This window comes from Mandrillus leucophaeus, unplaced genomic scaffold (assembly GCF_000951045.1).
Source record: "Mandrillus leucophaeus isolate KB7577 unplaced genomic scaffold, Mleu.le_1.0 Scaffold21, whole genome shotgun sequence".
NCBI classification, from domain to species: domain Eukaryota; kingdom Metazoa; phylum Chordata; class Mammalia; order Primates; family Cercopithecidae; genus Mandrillus; species Mandrillus leucophaeus.
This window is the reverse complement of record NW_012102143.1, coordinates 5676257-5694635: the sequence shown is the minus strand read 5'-3', so window position 1 is coordinate 5694635 and position 18379 is coordinate 5676257.

Below are 18379 nucleotides of genomic sequence, written 5' to 3'. Positions count from 1 at the left end.
AAACAAATTCCATTAGAACTAATGAATGAGTTTAGCCACTTGGCACAACATAAGGCTAATATACAACTTTCAATTTTATATATACAGAGAGACAGGGTCTTGCTCTGTTGCCCAGGCTGGAGTGCAGTGGCATAACTGCAGCCTTGACCTCCCAAGATCCTCCCCCTTCAGCCTCCTGAGTAGCTGGGACCACAGGTGCATGCCACCACACCTGGCTATTTTTTTTTTTTTTTTTAATTTTTGTAGAGACAAAGTCTCACTATGTTGCCTAGGCTAGTATCAAACTCCTGGGCTCAAGTGATTCTTCTACCTCGGCCTTTTAAAGTCCTGGAATTATAGGCATGAGCCACTGACCCAGCCTATATTTCTGTATACTAGCAACAAACAACTAGAAATTAATATTTTAAAAATAATAGTCACAATATCAAAAATACAGTATGCTTTGAAATAAATTTAACAAAATGTGTGTAAGAGTTGTACAGTGAAAATTACAAAATACCGTTGACAGAAATTAAAGAAGCCAAATGAATGAAAAGAGACGGAACATGTTTTCACTTGTAAAACTCAGTAGGAGTAAGGTATCTTTTCTCTCCGACTACTCTACAGCTTTAAATCCATCAAAATCAGACTGGCTTTGTCTGAACGATTTTGTATAAGTCAATGGCTTATTTCAAAATTCATATGAAATTTCAAATGCCAAAGAATAGGCAAGATATTTCAGAAAAGAAGAAAGATTGAGGATTTACAGTAACTAACTTCAAAACTCACTAGAAGAATGAGGCCAGACTGGCGTTTCGGGTCATCTGCAAGGCAGTTCAGTTTACCCCAGTCAGCTTCCTCCTCCTTCCTCTTATACGTGTGAATCCTTAATAAATATCTTGCTCACCATACTCCGCCTCAGATTCGGCTTCTGCAGAACCCAGCGTTTAGTAAGTATCACCCTATTCCAAATTGTTCTTCATATTGCTACCATACTTACCATTCTTATTATTCAACTTTCTAACTGTGAAAGTATTCCTAAAAGAAATACATAACTCCCATGACACAACACCCCTTCTAGAGCATAGAAACAAATGGAATATTCCTTTGAATCATTTTATGAAGCTTGAATAATCTAGATTCTAAAAACCTATGAACAACAATGAGACAAGATAAATAGGTGTATCTTCCTAATGTGAAACATTAAATTAAAAATAGTAGCAATGAAAGTAGGCAGTACCTTTGAAGAACAATATGACATTATTTAATAGGGCTTATTGTAATAATTTAGAAAGATAAAATTTCAGGGAATTTTCTTCCTCTACCTAAAAAAGAAAGTCAACACTTTCTTTTAAGCAGTTAATGGCTATTTTAAAAATCTCCTAGTGATTCCACATCACTGTGAATGTCAATTAACTAATAGGCCAGGCCCCAATCCAGACAGTTAATAGCTTGTGTCTATGCTAGCTTTTCTGTTCTTACCTGAACAGTCTGTTTATTTAAGTGGCTTTAGTGGTTCTTAACCCATCAAAAGTGTTAGTTTAACAAAGAATACCAAACAATTAACCTCTGGTGGAAAAAAGGGAAACGATTAAAACAAGCAAAATTTATCGCTCTATTAGGTTCTGCAAACACCATCTTGATGAGCTAAAAGTCCCTAATAAAATAGCAGTTACACTCTGCCTAAAAACATATATCTCAATTATCATACAATGTGGATTACTACCAAAATAGATGGCTACAGTGGGTGGTTGGTCTGTATGAAGCAAAGTGGTGGATATGACAGATTGTTTTTCCATGGAATTGGCTGAGCATCTGATTTCGGTGTCATGAGATCACAGTGAGGAAATTTGCATGGTCCTTGTTATGCAGAGCTGGAGCAGAAGAGGAAAGTGATATCCTCAGTGGGCCTGTGAGGTCTTCAGACCAAGGGACAAGCTGGTGCCAAGAGCCGCTTGGACCACACACTGGAGAGGCAGTGGAGAGAAGGAGAGAGGAAACTCGGAGGGCAGGCCGTCCACGGCAGCCTCGGTCAGCCCGGACCACTGGCCGGACACACCAGGCTTTCCTTTTCCTGGCAGGCATGTCAGGGCAGCCAGACAGGCAGCCACCTTCTTCCAGTCAGAGACTCTGCAAACCCATCTGGACAGCAGGTCAAGGCCCTGCTCCAGAGACACCATCACTCTCCCGATGGCTGACGTCGTCCTCACCAGGTGACTGGAAGACAGGATGAGATGGGGCCGGCAGACTGGATTTCCCCTCGGGTGGCTGGGGGCCTCTTTGACGGAGTGCAGGTGTCCTTACCAGCTCCCATCCAGGCCGTCCCCACCCACTTCCCTGCAGCCTTCTGAGCCTGGGCGTTCACTGCAATGACTCATTCGGTCTGTGTGTCTGGAAGCACGTTGGTAGGGTAGGGAGGTGGGTACCACCCTAGCCTAAGGCGCACACTGCTTTATGTTCTAAAGTCCTTGCAGAATGTTCATTCTAACTACTAGCTTTCAGGGACAATTGGGAACAATATAATATTTCCTTCTCAAAATAGCCTCTAAGTTGCAACTGTAGGAAGAAGTTTTGTGTAACCCTTAGCTGGCCCTGGCTCCTGGAAAGCTGCGTAGGGAATCCCCATGACCGGAAAAAAAGTCAGGCTCTTAGCGGATCACTCACAATCTGCTTTTCTCCGGGGTTCTTCTGCCAGATGGATCCTGGGGTTCTCTCCTTGCCTTTCTCCATCTCCTTTTCTGGGGTTCCCAGGGCCTTCCCTGTCCCCTTCTGCTCCAGGCACTGGCTCTATCTTGAAGGGTGATGGCCATACTAGAGGCTTTAGCTCTTCTGGCTTCTAAGACAAACAATACTATCTCTTGCTATTATTCAACAGTTTTCATGGCTTAATAAACTCAAAATCTTGTTACTCTAATGAAGTCTCTGGCTGGTTAACACAGTATTACCAAAAAGCTTCTCCCCTACAAGTAGTGTGGAAGGAAAGGAAAGGAGAGGGTGGGGGCAGCCATGCTGCCTTTTCTCCCCTTCACAAGATGTACAGGCATGGATCCTCACAGCAATGTCCCAGCCTCCCCAGCCAGCATGGATGTGACTATGGGTCCATCTCACTGCTGTCTGCAGTTCAAGGACAACAGGCTCCACAGTTCTCCTGCTTTGTCCAGCAAAGAGTCCTGATGTTTGAGCTTTTTATCATAAAAGGAAAAGCTAATGCATACCAGCGAAATTTGAAACCCAACCTGACATCCTCTGGGGCAAAAGTGCATGGTGGCAGGTTCAAAGGACAGGACAGGAGACACGGGCCAATTACAGCTGGAAGAACTTGTTTGTTTGAAGAGGCAGGAGAGTCTCAGGAAGGGTCACCTTTCATTAGCTGTAGATACATTCCTGAGGCAGCTCCTCCAGGTACTCAGTAAGTTCTCAGAAAACGGGGGGTGGGGGGGGGTTGAACTTTGCTAATTTAAGGGTATATCACCAGTGGCTGTCGCCAATCTCCATCTAAGCATACTTATATTCCAAGCCGTTTTCATTTCCATTTGGCCCCACGTGACCCCAGTTTCTGAACACGAAGACGTAGGGGCTGGATCCCTTAGGTGAGATTCTACGGAGCAACATACGGAGTCTTATTTCCATTTGACAGACTTCAGAGGAAAGTAAAGTTGGTGCAAAAAATATACAGGGACCATGACCTGAGGTTAAGAGAGAGGTGGAAAAAAATACCAGAATCTTTTCTTATTTGTAGCAATTGGCCCTTGATGTAGAACAGTGCATTATACTCTATACAATTTCAATGAAGTCTAATTGGTTATGGTCAAGAATTTCTGGAGCATTTGGAGAAAATTCTGATGCATCTGAAGTTCACTTTTAAGGTCTGTACTGAGTCTGCTATCCACAGTTTCTTTTTTGTTTGTTTAATAGTTGTTTATTATTATACATTTTAGAACACATTTCAAGTCAGAGAGACAGCGAGGTTTCTGCCGAAGACCGAATTTCAGCAGCCAATTTTGAAATCTGTGATGTGTCCATATAGAGAACTTCACATCAGAGGATGAGATGATTAAATTCTGCCTCTGTTTCTGAGATACTGCAGCATGAGGGACACAGTTTCTATAACAGTGACTGCTGTGGGTATAACATGCATGCCTCAAATTATCTGGAAACTTTATATACACATATATCTATGAAGAGATGTTGGAAGGAAAATTCCTGCCTCGCCAGGTAAACCTGTGAACAAGAACAGAGTAAATGGCCAAGAACAGGAATGAGTGCTCTGTCCACACACTTGAGAAATACTAAGTATAATCTTCCACCTTTCAAAGAATGCAGAAACCAGCCTGTAATTAAGAACGTTTTGTGTTGACACTAATATCATCAGCCTCAAGCTATGAGACCTTTTATAGTTGCTCTGAACCAATCTAAAAATGTCTATTCCTTTCCAATACCTTATTCCAACTAAACGAGTTCTTTCCTGCTCATGACACACACACACACGCACACACACACACATACGTACGCACACACACACACAGAGCTATTTTTAGAATCCTATAATATTTTCCCCAATTCTAGCCCGAGAGAATCTGTAAAATTGCTCTTCACGGCCCTGGAAGTATAATAGGTGCTCAAGGATATTCTCTGAATGACACAGGGCATGGATGGGAAAAAGGAATGAGTGAAAAAGAAATGACAAAAAGAAGGAAGAAAGGGAGGGAGGAAGGGAGGGAGGAAGGAAGAAAGGAAGGGAGGGAGGAAGGAAGAAGAAAGAGAAAGAAAGAAAGAATGAATGAAAGAAAGAAAGAGAAAGAAAGAAAGAAAGAAAGAAAGAAAGAAAGAAAGAAAGAAAGAAAGAAAGGAGGAAAAGAAAGGAAAGAAAAGAAAGAAGAGAAAAGAAAAGAAAGAAAAAAGAAAGAGAAAAGAAAAGAAAGAAAAAGAAAGGAAGGAAGGAAGGAGGGAAGGAAGGAAAAGGAGAGAGAGAGAATTAGTGACCATGTGGATTAACAAATTGATGTCAGAGGGTCCTGGAGTAATTCCACCGTTTAGACCACCTAGTCACTGGGATTACACGTCCCTCACAAAATGCACTTAACATGGGCCATGCAGGCACCTGTTCCCTAGAACTGCCCTGAGCCTTGGATCTGATTTCACTGTGGTCCAACAACAGCTGCAAGTGTCACAGGCTCATGGACACTTGCCACCGCCAGCCACCCCGTGTGAGCAGGAGGTGAAAGGCCCCATGTGTCTCACCTAAGCTCTGGATGCGTGACTGGTTCAATGTTTTCTTCTTCATGCCCAGATCCTTATTTGGAAAAGATGAAAAATTTCACAACTGTGTTCACATACTCCTTTTAATGACTTGACTTCCTGCATGGTTTTTAGCATAACTTTATGAGGAGCAAGAAACACCTTCGAAATGTGGATTCAGGAAAAAATTGCTGCATGTTTGTGGCCTTGCTGGTCTTCATCATTTGCCTCAGTCTTTCATTATTAAAAGCCAAACAGCAGCAGTAACAACAGCAAAACTCCTCTACCTGATTACCTGGATTCAATAAGCCACGGAAAATGAAGGAGTGTATGAATTCACTGAGACAGATCTTCTGTATTTTCTAAGCTCACCAAGTCAATCTTGTTAACACTGGCCTATTTTAGCTACTAGTTCTTATTCAAAGCTTTGTGAATAATCATAGCAACTAATTATAAAAGTGTCATTTTGTGCAGAACATTGACTCCAGATCAAATAGGTAAAGGGTTTTGGTTTTGATATGCTTTGTTTTCAATAAAAAAGCCACAAAACTTGAGCAAATCCTTCCTCCATGTAGTTATACTGAGTACTTCATATAAAACATTGCTTTTAATTGTCATAACAACTCTTTGGAAGGAGTTTTATCTTTAGCTCCATTTTACAGTTTAGAAGGTTAGGTAATGTGCCCAAGTTGACCCAACCAACTACTGGGTACCACGGCTTGACCTGCTGGCTCCTAAGTTCACGCTCAATCTGCTATAACTTGCAGCTTTCCTAGAGTTAACCTATATTCCTGTCCAGGCGGCATGAGGTCAGATACTACATTCCATGTGAAAATCTGTCCAAGATGCATCTGCTTCCTCTGCTTGGGTCAGTGGGAGGCACTGGCAGAGTTTGCTGAGGAACCTGCTGACCATGAACTTCTAAACCTGGGGTCATTTGCAGGCCTAGACACAAGCGTAACACATTACACACAGGAGTTTACCATAAGTGTGTTGACTGAATGAATGAATATGAATGAATGAATGAATGAATGAATGAATGAATGAATGAATAGACAAACAGGTAAAGCATAACATGGACAAGTGTGGGTTCTGTTCAGGCTAAATAGGCTTTTTTGCTCCCACCATCCAAGACACACAATATTAAATTTGCCAGCTTACAATGATAGTAACTTGAAAGCTATTAAAGGAAAGAAGTGTATTGCTGACCTCACCCTGTGTATGTCTGGAAGAGCTCTACTTATGTGGAACTACTGGGAAGTTCCTGCTTTGACAGGAAGTGACTTGGAAAAGGAGATAGGATGAGTCAGTGAAATAGTCAGACCTGCTCCCCTTTCCCTCACTCGATTCTGTGACTGACGCCAGCTCCAGGGTATTTTCCTAAGCCCTCTTGACAGCTCATGTTAATTTCCTGAGGACACCAGGCTTACCACACTTTGCACAGCAACTCTGTGCACATACTCCCTGGAGCAGCATGTAAATAAGTATTAAAAGAAGAAGGAAATGGCTTTGTCCAGACTGTTCTGTGGTTTCTGTGTTGTAAACAGGAAGTAATGCAATAGGGATATACACAGACCATGAATCACTAGAATAGTAAATATAGGTCAAGACAGGAGAACTCAAATACACTCATCCTTGAGAAAGATGCAGAGCTAGTTCCTGACCAGTAATGAAGTATGCATTCATAATGGAATCATGTTATGGCAAGAGGTAATAAAGTGTCACCACATGTTTACAAGAAGACCATTTCAAGAGATACTTGGCATCAACTGGGCCACCATTATAAAACCATCTCCAGCTGAGTCTCCAAAATTGAAGGGTGCTGTCAAAAAGCCAGTTCACAGAGAGGCTAACAAAATGGTCAAATGTTTAGAAAACAAGACAAATGGGGTAACTGTGTTTTTCCTCATTGAATAAGTAGAGGACTTAGGACTTTTCCGTTTGGAGAAAAGAATGTTGTTGGACGATTATAAATTATTGTTTCCTCACTCTTTAGGGGACATACATTGAAAAATGTATTTAGATTTCTGGTACTTAGGTTGTACTTTAGACATTAATTGTTACTAGCCAAAGCTCAAAGTTTTTGTATATTTAACCAGAGAGGCTTAAGAATCCCATGAAAATCTTTTTGACAACCTTTCTCATAGTGGAAGCTGGGGAGGCTCCATGTTACCTCCCTTGATACCTCCAACATTGGGAGTCTTCCTTCAGTGCCTGTCTTGCTTAGCAAGACTATGATGTCCTTATATTGATTACTGCCTTCTCACACCTTCCCTCAGTCACTCAATAACACCTGCCTAAGCATCCCCAGCACTCAACTTGGCTGTGGGAGGACTTCAAAGGTATAAAAAGTAGTGTCACCATAAATGGCATCAAGATATACCCCTGCGAAATATACCCTCAAATGATAGCCCAAGGCCATGTGTGACCTGCTGGAAGGAGCCTAGATTGACACAAAGGTGTGGGTTCTAGTTCTGCCTAATCTTATCGGCTGTGTGGGCTTGAACATAATCTTATCAGCTATGTGAGCTTGAACAAGACACTGTCTTTTCATTGCACTTTGGTTCTTCCTGTGCAAAGTGAGAAAAAAATCAATTGCTTAGGAATAAAGGCAACCATCCATTTTACTGTGCAATATAATCAGTAAATCACTGTTCAACTACAGGGACTCTACAAGGCAAGGCAGTGACTCAGCAGTGAGGGCAGGGGACAATGAGAAGAGATGAGCTTGGGAAAGACTCTGCAATGTTGAGGAGACTCGAATGGGACCCCAGAACCAGATAAATTACTGAGGCAGTGGACAGGGAATCCACCTTGGGATATCATTTTCTTTTAAAGGATACTAAGCAAAAATGTCCAGGCTCTTCAGAACTAATGCCAATTTAGGCATGACTACATAGGAAATATAATGTCAAAGATTACAAATCAGATGAAGGAAGGAAAAATTTGTGTTACCATGAATGTTATAATCTAGAAGTTAGCTTTTAACGACTTGGATAGCAGAAGAGGGTTAAGAAATGTGACATTTATGGTTAAAATAGTCAAAATACTGTTTGTTACAAAAACAGAACCTATCTCCTGTCTTCAGATTTTGAGTCATTTTTAAAGAGAAAATATCTAACAATCTGTCTACTGAAATTGTCACTAACTGGATACTGAAGGAGCTTGAAGTATGTTGGAATGTATTCCATTTTCATTTGACAGCGAGTCTTTTTCTATCATTTATCTGGGAGACAGCATAAGGCTTGTTTTCTTTTGCTGTGGCTATTTTGATCGCTTAGCCAATAGATAGCTTAGCTGTATAAATCTGTACCGGGACATGTATATACCGTTCTTTATTCCAGTGAGGTAGCAGAGAAGTTCAATAAGCAAAAAAAGTTTAAGGTCGCAAAAGGAGAGTATGTGCTTAACATAACACCACACAAGCAGAGATGATTGAAAATGACAGCTAAGTGAAATCCTCAGATTTCAGAATGGCTGTTTCTGCAGAAAAGACAGAGTTCTTCACTGAAAGAGAGCTGCATCCAGGGAAGACGCCACAGAAGTGGAAATGCAGCCACCTTCCAAGTCACAGGGAATGCAGTATCTCCAACAACCTGTCATTTAGGAAGATCAGCCAGCACTTTATAAATCATCTCACATCTCTAAGACGAGAAAAATAAAAATAAAAAGCACCGACGGAGGCATCAGCTTTCCTCAAGCATTGCAAGGAGCATTCACTTCAAAGCTTAATTTGGCGCAAATGGAAGCCCATTAAACTCGGTGTGCCCACGGGGATGAGATGCCTGCTCAGATTTCTACGGAACCTTCAAAAAACAAAGAAGTCACTCCATTTTCAAACTTGAGGTTTAAAAGCTTATGCTTGCAATCCTGGGTCATGATGCTTAGTTGCCCCAGAATCGTTTGATTCTGATGTCATTATTAAACAGTGTGCTTTGAATTACAGCTCTCAAACCCTTCAGAATTGCTTTTGTTTTCCACAGTAATAAAGTCTTATCCCGTCCTAAGAAAAAGATTCCTAGGAATTGCTCTGCACGGAGTCTACAGTTTGGAAGGAGGGGAAAGGGGACAAGAAGGCTAAGAGCTTGCTGGTTTTCCCTTGTCTCTGATCATAAAGTAAAGTTCAAGTGGTGTCATTCCACAGTAATCAGAATAATGAGGTAAGAAAATGGACAGGAAATGGCTTCACTTTAAGTGCCCATTATCTGATGCCAATTGACAAAGAAACGCTTAGGAAATTGGAAGTGTATGCAGCAGCCAGTCCCATGATGGGGGCACTGAAGTCAATATGGTCATTGTTGCTCATTTCAATGTCAAGGTTTCGTGAGTAGGGGGATTTTTCAGACACAAATTACAGTCCTTATTAGTGAGTGTCGAAAATGATGCTGGAAACAAGCCTATGTATAATGCTTCCATAAGTGGGTAGACCAGTGTGTTCCTAGTATTAACCACAGTCTTTAAAATTAAGACCAAATGCCAGTAAACAATGCGTATTCTTTTCCATGTGAATTTTTCTTCCTAATAATGCCGTCAGTACAAGATTGAATTTCAAGTCTACCTAGAGAGCTATATGAAAAGCGAACAATTTGATCTTTGAAGGATTTCATTTCATCCAAGATACTCTGAAATTTCCTTTGTCTCCATACGGTATCTTTGTCAATTTAATATGGTTAATGGCCAGGAATGTCAGAAGCCACATGATGCTGGAAGGCACATTTTCACTTCATCTGCCTTTCTGACACGTTTCGTTTAACTTAATCAGGGGGTTGACGCTAATTTCCTGAAGCAGTTTCCAGGGTCCTTGTGCAAAAAGGGAAAACCATTCCCATTCTTTTAGGACATATGGTTGTCATTATGTAAAAATTCTCTTGTGCCATTCTGGCACCCCCATGCCCCCACCACCACTACTACAGATTGAGTTCAACCACCATGTTTCGAGTACATTCATTTTCCAAGGCTTTCTGGGGGCATGTCAGCCAAGCACCCCCCAAAGCAGAGTGTGTCCACTCATGGGCTCCACATTCCAGCCCTCGGCCACTCAGGGGGGGTTGGAGTGGGTCACCACATTGCCACCAGGTGTCCTAGCAGCCCAGGAAATTGACTTGATCTCCTGCTACACAAAATGGGATCCTCTGTGGAAGACACCAGAGTCACCTTCCAGGGCTCAGTACAGCAGAATCACTAGGTAGGACTGAGGACCTGGGGTGCTTTCAGCAGAAAGAAGCCCACCTGGGTCTTGCGATAGCTCTAGTGGGCACCCTAGAATCAGACTGCCTGAGGTTGAGTCTTCTGGCCCTATTGCTTACAAACTCTGGCCTGGGCAAGTTTCTGATCCTCTTCCAAGATTCCAGTGTGCCCATCTGTGAAATGGGCACCCATTTCACAGAGCTCATGTGAGGGCAAAGTGGGATAACATCCTTAGGGCACTCAGCAAAGTCAAGGGCACAGTGGAGGTGAGGAGTAAACACTAACCCTTTCCGTTTCTTGTCTGACAAATGGAAGTCAGTCTACTACCCACCTCAAAGGTTGTTGTGAAGACTGAAGGAGTGAAGGCATGTGAAGTTCTGGGACTGCTTGGGGTGTAGCAAGCACACAGTAAATGCTAGCAGTGTTATTGTTATTCATAATATACACAGAGTGGCCTTGGCCCTAGTGACAGGCACCTCGTCTCATAGGCATGACTCTGCAGAGGCCTTGGGCGCCCAGGAGATGATATTGGGAGGTGTCTCATCCATCAGGCACAGACAAAGCCTTAGGGAAGAAGTCGAGTTCCAAGCCTCCGCAGAGGTGGTAAAGAGCAGAACATGGGGTCAGGGTGGTCGTGGGAACTTCTGATGGGCCAAGGCCACCCAGAGATAAGACCGGTCATGCACAGCAGTTGCGAGTGCTTCTTTACTAGCTATAGGAATCAGACATTTTTCATTCACCCTAACATTCTATTGAGATCCCACCAAACTGAGCAATCAATAGTAGGCACTTATAAAAACGAGAAGAGGCCAACAGGAGACTGGCTGTTGAAGGAAGTGCCAACTGCCTGTCTGAATTAGTCAGGTCTCTCCAGAGAAGCAGAACCAATCAGGATAGACAGAGATGTCTAAGAGGGGATTTGTTATGGGAGTCCACTCAGGAGATTTTGGGGACCAAGAAGTCCCACTGATATGGTTGGGTCTGCGTCCCCACCCAAATCTCATCTTGAACTGTACTCCCATAATTCCCATGTGCTGTGGGAAGGATCCAGTGAGAGATAATTTTAATCACGGGGGTGGTTTCAGCCATGCTGTTCTCGTGGTAGTGGGATCTGATGGTTTTATCAGGGTTTTCTGCAAAAGCATTTTCTCTTGCTGCCGCCATGTAAGAAGTGCCTTTTACCTGCCACCATGATTCTGAGGCCTCCCCAGTCTTGGATGTGTCTTTATCAACAGCATGAAAACGACTAATACAGTAAATTGGTACCAGTAGAGTGGGGTGCTGCTGAAAAGATACCTGAAAATGTGGAAGTGACTTCAGAACTGGGTAACAGGAAGAGGCTGGAATAGTTTGGAGGACCCAGAAGAAGATAGGGAAACGTGGGAAAGTATGGAACTTCCTAGAGACTTGTTGAGTGGCTTTGCCCAAAATGCTGATAGCGATATGGATAATGAAATCCAGAATGAGGCAGTCTTCGCTGGAAATGAGGAACTTGTTGGGAACTGGAGCAAAGGTGACTCTTGTTACGTTTTAGCAAGGAGACTGGTGGCATTTTGCTCCTGCCCTAGAGAGTTGTGGAACTTTGAACTTGAGGAAAATGAGTTAGGATATCTGGTGGAGCAAATTTCTAAGCAGTAAAGCATTCAAGAGGTGACTTGGATGCTGTTAAAGACATTCAGTTTTATAAGGGAAGCAGAGCATAAAAGTTCAGAAAATTTGCAGTCTGACAATGTGATAGAAAGCAAAACGCTATTTTCTGAGGAGAAATTCAAGCTGGCTATAGAAGTGTGCATAAATAACAAGGAGCCTAATGTTAATCCCCAAGACAACGGGGAAAATATCTCCAGGGCATATCAGTGGTCTTCATGGCAGCCTCTCCCGTCACAGGCCTGGAGGCCTAGGAGAAAATGATTTCATGGGCCAGACCCAGGGTCCCCATGCTGTGTGCAGTTTAGGGACTTAGTGCCTTGCATTCCAGCTGCTCCAGCCATGGCTGAAAGGAGCCAACATAGAGCTTGGGCTGTGGCTTCAGAGGGTACAAGCCTCAAGCCTTGGCAGCTTCCACATGGTGTTGAGCTTGCAAGTACACAGAAGTCAAGAATTGGGGTTTGGGAACCTCTGCCTAGATTTCAGAAGATGTATGGAAATGCCCAGATGCCCAGGCAGAAGTTTGCTCCAGGGGCAGGGTGCTCATGGAGAACCTCTGCTAGGGTAGTGTGGAAGGGAAATGTGGGGTCAGAGCGCCCATACAGAGTCCCTACTGGGGCACTGCCTAGTGGAACTATGAGAAGAGGGTCACTGTCCTCCAGACTCCAGAATGGTAGATCCACTGACAGCTTGCACTGTTTGCCCAGAAAAGCCACAGTCAATGCCAGCCCATGAAACCAGCTGGGAGGGAGGCTATATCCTGCAAAGCCACAGAGGCAGAGCTGCCCAAGAGCATGGGAACCCACCTCTTGCAGCCTCGTGACCTGAATGTGAGACATGGAGTCAAAGGAGATCATTTTGGAGCTTTAAAATTTGCCCTGCTGGATTTCAGACTTGCATGAACCCTAGAACCCCTTTGTTTTGGCCAATTTCTCCCATTTGGTTCGGCTGTATTTACCCAATGCCTGTACCCCCATTGTATCTAGGAAGTAACTAGCTTGTTTTTAATTTTACAGGCTCATAGGCAGAAGGGACTTGCTTTGTCTCAGATGAGATTTTGGACTGTGGACTTTGGGTTAGTGCTGAAATGAGTTAAGATTTTGGGGGACTGTTGGGAAGTCGTGGTTGGTTTTGAAATGTGAGGACATGAGATTTGGAGGGGTCAGGTCAGGTTGGGCTCTGTGTCCCCACCCAAATCTCATCTTGAATGGTACTCCCATAATTCCTACATGTTGTGGGAGGGACTCGGTGGGAGATAATTTGAATCATGGGGGCAGTTTCCCCCATGCTGGTAGTGGGTGGGTCTCATAAGATCTGATGGTTTTATCAGGGGTTTCCACTTTTGCATCTTCCTCATTTTTCTCTTGCCACCACCATGTAAGAAGTGCCTTTCACCTCCCACCATGATTCTGAGGCCTCCCTGGCCATGTAGAACTGTAAGTCCAGTTAAATCTCTTTTTCTTCCCAGTCTTGGGTATGTCATTATCAGCGGCATTAAAAGAGACTAATACACCCACAACCTGTAAGCTGGAGAAGCTGGAAAGCTGGGGACATAATTCAGTCTAAGACCACAGGCCTGAGAACCAGAGGCTTCATCTTGGAGTCTGAAGGCCCAAGAACCAGAGGCTCCAATGTCCAAGGGCAGAAGATGGATGTCCCAGCTCACAACAGAGCTGTGCCTTTTTGTTCTATGGGACCCTCAATGGATGCATGATTTCTGCTTGCATTGGTGAGGCTGATCTGCTTTATCCAGTCTACTGACTCAAATGCTCATCTCCATGAACACCCTCACAGACACACCCAGAAATAATATTTTACCAACTATGTGAGCCTACCTGAGGCAAGTCAAGTTGACACCTAAAATTAACATCACACAGCCCATCATTTCCTTTCCTGAGGAACATGGCTGGACCAGATGCAGGGCCCAGGCTCCATCTGGATCACAGTTTGACCAAGGTCCTGAGCTCTGGCATGTTGCAGCCCAGAGAGGGATCAGAGGCACAGGGCTGAGTCTCAGGGCCCGTCTGAAGAGTTGGGCTCAGTGTGGCAAGCAGCATCCTTGTGTGCAACCAGGGCGCTGTCCCCTCCAGAGTCCTCCAGGCCCATCCCTGTCCCCCACGGCAGTGCCAGACCCTTTGGTCCTTCTCCTTTATGACGATTACAGAAGCTCCCCTCAGACTTGCCCAGAGAAGCGGGACCTGTCTTTGGCTTGATTTGCTTAAGAAACAATGTGTGGTTAATGCTGGAACATGCAATAGTCAGGCCTTGCAATCCTCTTGGCCGGTAGCAAGTTGTCTGTGACGCTAAATTCAGAAACAAGATAGCACCACCTCTGACCTTGAACGAATTTAGTGTGACTCCCATTTTCCTTCTTTCAGTGTGAGCTAATCCTACCAGTATTTTAAGGACCTTCTCAAGTGCAGGCAGATACCTGCTTCAATGCAGGTTCCCCTCCACAAAGCCCAGGTATAAGAGGAAGTGGTCATGAAGTTAGGCCAAGCATCACCTACAATCCTTGAGACCCTGGGGCAGGTTTTGGGAGCCCAGCACCCAGAAGCACAAAAGGACACAGTATTTACTGCTCATGAAGGTGTCCACTGCCATCTCCATGCTGCAAAGGACGCCACCAGCTTCATAGTGTCAGCCATCAGGCCAGAGCACAGCGTCCAGGAAATGAGTGGCAGAGCAGGGAAGCAGAAACTTCACGATGCATCTGACTCACAATTGTCTGACACTGAGAGGCAGCAACCGTGGAGTCACGTCTGCTGGGGAGAAGAATTTTAATCATTCGCATGTGCACTCAGCTGCCAGCCATGCAAATGCTCCTAGTATACCAGGGCCTTTCAGCTCCCTTCCCATCCCCTGCAATGGCCCTGAGAAGAAGGCCGGGCAGGACAGTCGCCATTACTGCATCAGACCATGATTTGTTTCAGCAAGAGTATGGGAAAAAAAAAAAAAGGAAATATCTTGCTGGTTTTAATAATGTTGCAAAGAATGCGTGACTATGGGAAGTTCTTTGTGGATTTGAAATTTGGGGTTCTGAATATTTGGGTACAGGCCTTGCCAACCCACAATGCCCTTTGGGCAATTCTCAGTGACTGTAGGCTTGAGTGAAGCCAGGGTGAAGATAGATGGAGTGTTGGGGCTGGGGGACCTCCCAGAGAGGGGCCAGGACCCATGCTGTCATCCCCCCCTTGGCAGAGTCCTGCAGAGGCCAGGATGACTGGTTGAATGAAGGCTGTACAGAGGATAACAAAGGCTGCTGTTCTGATCTGACCATGCTGGATGAGAGCCTGGAAGAGCAGGAGGCAGATATTCTTCCCTGCAGCCCACAGCCACAGCCATGCCTTTCACATCAGCGTGTCCTATCTCCTGAGATTGGGGCTACAGCAAGAGGTATAGGACAGTGGGAAACTTGATCACCAGAGACGTTCTATCAAACCCCAAGAATCTATGACATTCCAATTGGAGAGTGTTGTTAAAACCTCCGAACTCAGCCCCTGGGACTCGGTTGTGGCCTCATGGAGACCCTGAGACTATGCACTGCTACCATGACCTGCTGTGTTCACTGCCCATTTCCTGCACCGGAACGCTGACGCTGGCTTCATTTCTCTTCTCTTGTTTGATCTAAAATCTAGTCCTTATGCACAAGACCCCTAACAAGAGCTCCACTCCTTTACATGGAAACATGCCCCTCAGTTTTAGTTACTAGTCTGTGGACCACTTATCCATTCATCCATACCATGCTGACACGGTTTCTCAAAGACCTGGTGTGAACAGCTGTCCGCTGCCTGAAGGATTTTTAAGGGCCGCCCTGCAGAACAACTCCAAGATATTCTAGTATCTTCAAGATGACTGCCTCTCTTCTCACTATAGAATGGTCACGGGAGAAAGTGTAGTTCATAACTCTGGGTATGCATCGCCTCAGGGATTCCGGCCAGTGTAGGAAGACAGAGCAAGCACGTCACCATCACCTCCTCCTCTGCTCATGGGAGACATTGATAACTGATCCCAGAGCTCTATCTGACATCACCGTTAGATCAGAGCTAACATTCAAGGTGAAGCCTTTTTGGTACCTTGACTTTGCCCAACCCAGAGTGATGTTTTCAATGAAACTGAGCGATAATTCACAATCAGGGACGACAAGGCTTTTGTGGGGCTCACAGCAATACCTGGGAGAGACAGAGAGTACCCAGCACACGGAGATGGCTCTGTGGCTCCTGGGGCTTGTAGCTCACTTGGGTTTGAAACAGGCTCCGCACTCTGTGCACACCTGTCTACCCCAGGGGCAGAGCAGCCACCAGTCATCAGGCAGGCACCCTAACTCTTAGTCCCTAACTCAGGTCCCTAGAGTGATCTGTATGACCAATGAGGGTCCCAGGAGGAGGGTCCCACAGGGAACACCACTGGCTCTGTAGGGTCAGTGTTTCAATGAAACAAAGACTGTAGCTGTAACATTCTGGTGGCAAAACACCAGCCTTCCTGCCTCCCCCAGGCATTCCCCTTCACAGATCCATTGGCAGCTTCCAGCACAGGGATTCCCAGTGCCATTTGAGCTTTGCCCCTTCCATGGGCCTGGGCAGAAAACACGTTTGCTACCCAGGAACTTTGTTGAAATGGCAGCAGGCAATGATATGATTATCAGTTTTCTCTTGACTCTGCCCAGTCCCTAAAGAAATGGATAAGGTGCCATGCAGAGCCACAAGGAACCCCTCTGCTGATGAGTCCCAACGTTCATGGCACACACTGTAATGAAGCTGTCGCTGGCAGTGACATGACATTTCATCCTCCAGGATAGAAGGGAGCAACCTACAGAGACAGAAACCCACTGTGGCCACCGTGTTTTCTTAAAACATTTCTACCCATGGGCCTGATATGTGAGGAGCTGCCGCCTATTTCTTATGTGAGGGGTGGGGTGGGGGTCCCTGAGCCCTGGTGCTCTATCTAGACCATTGTGTCCACAGGGAACTTTCTGGAAGGGCTGCCCCTCTATGGTACAATTATTGGTAGATTTTTATCACTAGAACCCATGAGAGAAATAATAAGGAACTTGCCATACAAATATATATGTGGAAAATAAACTTTTAGGCAAAAATATATATTCTTCAAAATGAAAAATGATACGAAACTGTTATAGAAATTAATTATGCAATCAAGTCAAAGAAACTCAGTCTAACAAAAGGGCCTCTCATGCCTGCCTCTTCAACTCCACTAATCTGGAAGAGAGAGGCTTGATGAAAAAATAGGAAACCCTTGTGAACGGTAAGGTTGTGATATAGAGTGAGTTGCAAGTTGAGATCCTCATATTTCTTTTCCTGTTGGATACTTTGGTAGGGGGGTTCAATCTTTCGGCTTCCCTGAGTCACACTAGAAGAAGAATTGTCTTGGGCCACACATAAAATACACTAACACTAACAATAGCTGATGAGCAAAAAAAAAAAGTTGCAAAAAAACTCATAATGTTTTAAGAAAGTTTACAAATTTGTGTTTGTAATCTTCGCTCCATTCAAAGCCATCCCAGGCCGCATGGGGCCCGCGGGCCACGGGTTGGATAAACTTGACTTACAGATAAGCCTTACAGTGCCTCTATTCTTTTTAAATCACCCACAGATACTGCAAGGAATCCTGTGGACTTCTGTTTCTAAGAATCAGGGGCTTTTCCCTTTTCCTTACCTTTCACAAGATGGCCCAGGAGCCAGCTGGTTTTTACCCAGAGGACTTGCTGACGCACCTCTACAGCCTCAGAGATGGTGAGCAGCAAGACGGAGGCAGCGCCTTTTGCATATGCATATGCTAATAGGTCTAATCAGCCAAACAACCTGGTGAGGTCAGCCCTCCTTCCGCTTTTCAGGGAAGGAGCCTGAGGATGGGCGCCTGGCCCTGCTGGAGCTGACTGCACTCCTCGCTGGCACACTTCTCCCCTGAAAACAAAACTGATCTCTGCAGGGAGCTGCAAACAAGAAGAGTTCTGGTTTGGTTTGATTTTCCGTACTAAGGCTATTTGAAAGGTAAGCTCTTTTGGTATTTAAAGTCTTTGATGCTGGGCGTGATGGCTCACGCCTGTACTCCCTGCACTTTGGGTGGCCGAGGCGGGTGGATCACCTGAGGTCAGGAGTTGGAGATGAGCCTGGCCAATGTGGCAAAACCCCATCTCTACTAAAATACAACAATTAGTTGGGCGTGGTGGTGCGAGCCTGTAGTCCCAGCTACTCGGGAAGCAGAGGCAGGAGCACTGCTTGAATCTGGGAGGCGGAGGTTGCAGTGAGCTGAGGTCGTACCACTGCACTCCAGCCTGGGTGACAAAGTGAGACTCCATCTCAAAAAAAAA